Below are 7,541 nucleotides of genomic sequence, written 5' to 3'. Positions count from 1 at the left end.
CCAAAATACCTACAAAGGTTTGCACCTCCTTCACATTCTTAGGGATTGCATAGGTTTGTACCTTCTGAATTACAGCATTTGAGCCAACATGAATCTTACCTAACCAGACAACCCTAAAGCTTTGCAGCAATGCCTGGGCCTTGAATTTTCTGTGGATTCACTGTCCATTCTCTCCATCACAGATGTTCCAGTAAAGCCTGCAGGCTGTCCTGAAGCAGAGGCAAATCTTCACATGTTAGTGTTACATCATCAGTGTAATGGATCCATTTTGTCCATGGGAAGGAGAACAGGAGCAGCTCTCAGGCTGCTACGTCAGGACATATTGTGGGACTCTGCAGGTAGCCTTAGGAAAGTACTTGAAAGGTTTATTAGTATCCCTCCCACATGAAGGCAAATTGATCTTAATTATCAGAAACCTACACTTGTCTTTTCCATGAATCTCCTTGAAGATGAAGCACTTTTGCAGGACCTTATTTCTTGCCAAACCTTCAGAGTGAAACAATACCTATCTGCAAATGACAAAAGACTTTAAAGTGGCCATGGTGAAGGATCTGATGAGAGTTCATTATACTGCAATTGACCAGAGAATTTGGTTATTTCTTTGAAATACATTTTCAAATGATGACTGATAATAGGACACCAGGACATAACAGGTTTTAAGGAATTTTGTACAAATACAATCTAAAGAAAGTTTGACATTATTTCATATTTGGCAATGCTTCCCATGAAATGTAATGTATACAAAGGTCACATAGTTGTAAAAAACTCAGCTCTTTTAATAGAGAAGACTCAGTTCCTTAGGTAATCAAAGACCCAATGAAGACAAACACAGAATCTTTGTTTCCTAGGCAGATTGCATTAAAAGTAAAGAAAGACTTTGTTTATAATTTCTTATAAGAGTAGTCCAATAATCTAAAAAAATACTTTTTAACAGAAAGAAAACCAAATTCTAATTTTGTAAGAGTGTGCATTTGATATTAAAACCCTTTTTTTCTTTTTAACTTATATGAATCCATTCCCATCTTGACTTAAAGTCACATAAAATCTTTCTCAGTACTTCTTTTCTACAGACTTTCTGTAACCTCAGCTCTCCTTTCTTTTTTAAAAAAAATTTAATGTTTATTTATTATTGAGAAATGGAGACAAAGCATAAGCATGGGAGGGGCAGAGAGAAGGGGAGACACAGAATCTGAACCAGGCTCCAGGCTCTGAGCCATCAGTACAGAGCCCGACGCAAGGCTTGGACTCACAAACTACGAGATCATGACCTGAGCCAAAGTTGGATGGTCAGCTGGCTAAGCCACCCAGGCGCCTCAGTTCTTTTAACTTTATAATTTGAGCTTCAGCCTCTAGTTGGGCATCAGTGTCTACGTGAATAGCCCACAGTAGAAGCCAACCCACTGCAGCTACCATGTGCTGCTTTGCTGCTGAAGTGACTCCGTGTGGTTTCTCCAACATGTGTATTAGACTGGTTGACATTTTCAGATGTCTTTGTATTCCCGAAGTGGTCCACAATATTGCACATATGGGCCACCCTCCCCATATAAACAGCCATGGCCAGTTTGGGATTTCCCTTTTGAATGCCCTTTCCCAAGGCCATTTTTTAAAAAATTGTTTATTTGTGGGGGGTGGGGGAGGGAGGGGGAGAGAGAGAAAGAGAGAGAGAGAGAGAGAGAGAGAGAATATGAATCCCAAACAGGTTTCATGCTGTCAGCACAGACCCCAATGTAGGGCTTGATCTCATGGACTGTGAAATGATGATCTGAGCCGTAATCAAAAGTTGGATGCTTAACCGACTGAGCCACCAGGCGCCCCACAAGGCCAACTTTTTTAGTCTCCTGCCTGGATCACCAATTACTGGTTTGTAACCCTCTCAGGAGCTTCTTGGGCATACAGTGTGAAACCTTTCCCTGTACTCAGAGGGCAGAGACAGACAGGGGAAGGAGGCAGGCCACTCCAGGTTTGTAGGTGGTAGTTTTAATAAGCAAAGGAAACTTGCCTATGAGATCTAGGGTGGTTGCAAGAAGAATGGATTCTCCCACCCACCTGCCAAGTCTTAAAAGGTTATAAAGAGACCTTAACTGGGTTCAGTCACATACCACTGTGCAGGTGTTCTCAACACATCACTGTCTTCTTGGAGCAGCCTCTGGGAGCAGGACAGGCCAGAGGAACCCACTTTCCAAGATGGGGGGGGGTGGTAAAAAGCCTCTGAGTACCTGAGTCCATGTCACAGGTCAACTGGTAGTCATGTCTTGTTTTGTTTTGTTTTTTATGTTTATTTATTTTGAGAGACAGAGAGTATGAATAGGGAAGGGGAAGAGAGAGAAGGAGAGAGAGAATCCCAAGCAGACTCTGTGCTGTTAGCACAGAGTCTAACACAGGGCTTCATCTCATGAAACAGAGATCATGTCCCGGGCTGATATCAAGAGTCGACACTTAACAGACTGAGCCGCCCAGGCACCCTGGTAATCATGTCTTTTCACTGATCTGCAACACCTACCCTAAATCGAGAATAGTTTCATTCCATTATCCTTAATTATATATGCAAAGGCCTGTTTCCAAATAAGGTCACATTCACAGATATCAAGATTAGGATTTGAGCATATAATTTGAAGGAATACTATTCAATTCACTACACACGTGTAAACCCTTATTATTACTATTATTATTAGATTATTTTATTCCCATAGGTCAGTACTAATTCAAAACATGTATCACTCAGTCTATATTGGATTTTCTTGCTACATGATGTAATATTAGTCTACATATGCAGATTCTGCTTTAATTCAGAAAAACATTGTTCCATCATTGTGCTGAGTATTTTTCTCTTCTGATTGCTTTTTCAGAAAAAGTACCAATTATGTGTTTGTCAGATACCTTTTTACTTTTATACTGTTTTTTTCTTCCTGTCCTCTGTTTTATTGACTTCATTGCCAACTATGTATTTTATGTGTTTACCTACTCCTAATGATGTTTGTTTTTTCATTGAAATTTACTAATGTGTAGTTATGTCCATTAGCATGAGCACATGTGTTGTTTTTATTCATGTCTTTTTTTTCACAAATATATACACCTATATAGCCATCACAGTCAAGATATAGGACATCTCCATCAACAAAATTTCCCTTTTGCTCTTTGCTAATCAATCCCCATCTTTCAGTGCCCATTCTTTCCCCATATAAACACTGATATACTTTCTATTACTCTAAATTAGATTTATCTTTTCTAGAGTTTCATGGTTTTGTGTTTGACTTCTTTTAGTCAGCCTAATATTATTGTGCTCATCATGTTGTCCATCAGAAGTTTGTTCTTTGAGGGGCTCCTGGGTGGCTCAGTCAGTTAAGCATCCAGCTCTTGGTTTTGGCTCAGATCATGATCTCAATGGGTTTGTGGGATCAAGTCCCACATTGGGCTCTGTGCAGAGTGTGTAGGCTGCTTGGGATTCTCTCTCTTTGTCTCTCTCTCTGTGCCCCCACCCCCTCTCTCTTACACACACAAAATAAATAAATAAGCTTTGAAAAAAAGTTTCTTCTTTGATACTGGTGAATATATTCCATTGCATTGATATGCTGCATTTTAAAAACCCAGTCCAGTTTTGGGTCATTATGAATAAAGCTTTTATAAACATTTGTGTTCAAGTCTTTGCACGTACACAGTTTCTCATTTCTTTTGAATAAAATCTAGAAGTGAAATTGCTCAGTCATAAGCTAAGTGGATTTTTAATTTTATAAGATTTTGCCTATACTGACGTTGTATAGTTATTCTATGTTTTCTTCTAAAATTCTACTTTTTAAGTTACAGCATATAGGTTTATAATCCACTTGTAATTTTGGCGTATGGTGTGAGATAAGTGTTGTGGTTCTTTTTTTTTTTTTTTTTTCATTTGAAAATCCACTTAATCTAGCATCATTTGTTGAAGACTGTCTTTTGACATAGAATTATCTTCGCAACTTTGTTAAAAATTAGTTGACCATATTTGTGTGAGTGCATTTCTGAACTCTGCTTCCCATTGTTTTCTTATGTCTATCTCTATGCCACTTTACACTGTCTTGATTACTGTAGCATTGTAATAAATTTTGACTTCAAGTAGTTCAGGTCTTCCAAGGTGATTGTTCTTAAAGTGTTTTGGCTCTTCTTGTCCCCCTACATTTCTAGATACATTTTATAAATAGTTTGTCTATTGGGAAACAAACAAAGTTCTTGCTTTTGAATGGGTTTCTATTGAATCTGGAGAGGAGGTTTAACATCTTAACAGTTTGAAGTGTCTGACCCATGATTATTCATTAAGTCTTATTAATTTTTCTCATCAGTGTTCTTTTGCTTTCTGTGGATAATAATTACATCTGTCCTGTTAAAATTTTCCTAAATTTTTATGAATATGAAGATTCTGTGATAGTTCGATTTTTAACTGCTATTATTTGTGTGTGTGTGTGTATATATATATATATATATATATATACATATGTATACACTCATATACATATATATGTATATATACATATATATATGTATACACTCATATACATATATATATGTATATATACATATATATATGATTTTATACATTATTCTTGGGTCGTGTTACATTTGAAACTTCCCTTAATTGTAGTCGCTTTTTAAAAGATAACTTAGGATTTTCTATATACATAGTCATGTTGTGTTTGAATAAAGACAGATTTTACCTCTGTGTTTTCAAGTTATATGTGTTTCATTTATTTTCCTTGCCTTACTGTACTGATGAGGTCCTTTAACAAAATTTTGGATCAAAATCAGAAGACTTTACATCTCTATGCCTTGTCGACAGTCTTAAGGGAAAAGGAATTCAGTGTTTGGCCATGTAATATTTTTTTCTTGTAATGTCTTTGCCTGATTTTGTTATCAGAGTAATATTGGCATAGTAAAAGGTATTGAGAAGTGTTTCTTCCCCTTTTTTACTGAAAGAGTTTGTAGAGGATCAGCATGATTTATTTCTTATATGTTTGAAAGAATTCATAATGGAGCAGTCTGACACTAATTAATTCATTGTAGGAAGATGTTCCGTTATGAACTGAATTATTTTCTTTGACGTAGATGCATAGATTTTCTATTTTTCTTGAACTAATTTTGATAGTTTGTCTTTTACATAATTTGTTCATTTCATCTTAGTTGTGAGATTTATTGGCATAAAGTTCATAATATTTCTTTATTATCCTTTTAATACCTTTAGAATGTGCAGCAATATATTGGTAATTTCTTTTTTCTTTTATATTGGTAATTTGTAGTTCTGTTTGTTTTTATTTTTTAATGAACAATCTTTCCAACAGTTCATTAATTTTATCGATCTTTTCTGAAGACCACTTTTCAGTTTCATTAGTTTTCTCTAGTGTTTTTGTTTTCCATTTCGTTGGTTTCTGCTCTTATCTATATTATTTACTTTGTTCTACATACTTTGTGTTTAGTTTGCTCTGACTTCTTAACGTTGAAGTTGAAGGCATTGATGTTCTTTTTAAAATAGTTATTTAAGTCTACAAATTTTCCTTTGAATGCTCCTTTAGCTGTATACCACATTTTTGAAAGTTTTTTTAAATCTATATTTACAGTATTTTCTTATTTTCCTTATGATTCCTTTTTAATCCAGTTCCTATTTTGAAGTGTGCTGTTTAATGTCCACATATTTTGGGTTTTTTTTTCCCAGATATTTTTATGCTATTCGTTTCTAATTTAGTTTTACTTTGGGGCAAACATGTTCTGTGTGATTGCAGTTGTTATTAAATTTACTAAGACTTGTCTCATGGCCTAGGATACGGTATGTCTTGGTGAATGTTCTGTATGAACTAGAGCACAATGTGCATCCTCCTAGCATTGGACTGTCCTACAAATTTCGTCTGGGTCAAGTTGGCTGAGGGAGGATTACTAAGGTTTTCTATATCCTTAGAAACTTTTTGTCCACTTGTTCACTAAATGACTGACAGGGGAGCGTTGATGTGTCCAAACAGCTTTGTGGATTTATATATTTCTCCTTTCAGCTCTGGCAGTTTTTGCTTTATGTATTTTGAAGCTGTTTTTTGGTTAGATACCTATTTCAGATTACGTCCTGTTAATAAATTGACGTTGCAACAATTACGAAATCTTCTTTCTTACTCTTGGTGATATTTTTGATTTTGAAATCTATTTTGTTGATACCATCCTTCTTAGGATTAGTGTTGGTATGTTACATACTTTTTCTTTCTTTCCCTCAACATCTATCATTATGTTTGGAGTAGATTTCTTACAGATACAGTTTTATATCTGTGAGTTCATAAATTATATCAAATTTGGAAAGTATTTATTGCTTTTTCAATCTTTTTTCCTACTCAAACCCTACATTTAAAAAAATGCTTATTTATTTTTGAGAGAGAGAAATAGCTAGAAGGGGAGAGGGAGAGAGAGAGAATGCAGAGCCCAATGTGGGGCTTGAACTCACCAACCACAAGATCATGACCTGAGCGGAAACCAAGAGTCAGATGCTTAACCAACTGAGCCACCCAGGCACCCCCTCAAACCCTACTTTTTGATCTCCAATTACAAATACATTAGATCATGTGAGAATGTTCCATAAGTCACTATTACTATTTTTAAATGATTTTTTCTTGTGCTTTATTTTTAATAGTTTATATTGCTATGTTTAAAGTTCACTGAACTTTTTCCCCCAGTAGTATCCTATCTGTTGTTAATCTTACCCAGAGATTTTTTGTTCAGATATTATCTTTGCCATCCTAGAGATTACATATATATCTTTTATATCTTTCATTTCTATCCTCACTGTGTTCATGCTTTCCTTACCATACTTAAACATAGTTATAATAGCTGTGCTAATATCCTTCTATGTTAATTTCATCATATTTCTGAGTCTGTTTTTTTAAAATTTTTAAAAATTTTTAAATTTATTTTGAGACAGAGAGCATGAGCAGGGGAGGGTAAGAGAAAGAGGGAGACACAGAATCCGAAGCAGGCTCCAGGCTCTGAGCTCTCAGCACAGAGCCCAATGTGGGGCTCGAACTCATGGACTGTGAGCTCATGACCTGAGCCGAAGTCAGATGCTCAACTGACTGAGCCACCGAGGTGCCCCTCTGAGTCTGTTTTTATAACTATTCTCTTGTGTATGGATCACATTAAAAAAAAATTAATGTTTATTTTTGACAGAGAGAGAGTGAGCACAATAAGGGGAGGGGTAGAGAGAGAGAGGGAGACACAGAATCCAAAGCAGGCTCCAGGTTCTGAGCTGTCATTACATAGCTTCACGTGGGGCTTGAACTCATGAGCTACGAGACCATGACCTGAGCCGAAGTTGGATGCTTAGTCAACAGAGCTACCCAGGGGCCCCTGGATCACATTTTTATGCTTCTTAATATGCACATTAGTTTTGATTGAATGCTGGGCATTACAGATTTTATGTTGTTGAGTGTCTGGTTTTGTGATCTTATTTTCAGAGACTTGGCCTGTTACCTGGTTGATGATTTGCTGTTCAGTTTGAGCCTTTTGAATCCTATTTCAAATTTTGTTCAGAGTAAGTCTAGACTAGT

The sequence above is a fragment of the Acinonyx jubatus genome, chromosome B2 (assembly GCF_027475565.1).
Source record: "Acinonyx jubatus isolate Ajub_Pintada_27869175 chromosome B2, VMU_Ajub_asm_v1.0, whole genome shotgun sequence".
NCBI lineage: Eukaryota > Metazoa > Chordata > Mammalia > Carnivora > Felidae > Acinonyx > Acinonyx jubatus.
Note: the sequence above shows the minus strand (reverse complement) of the source record.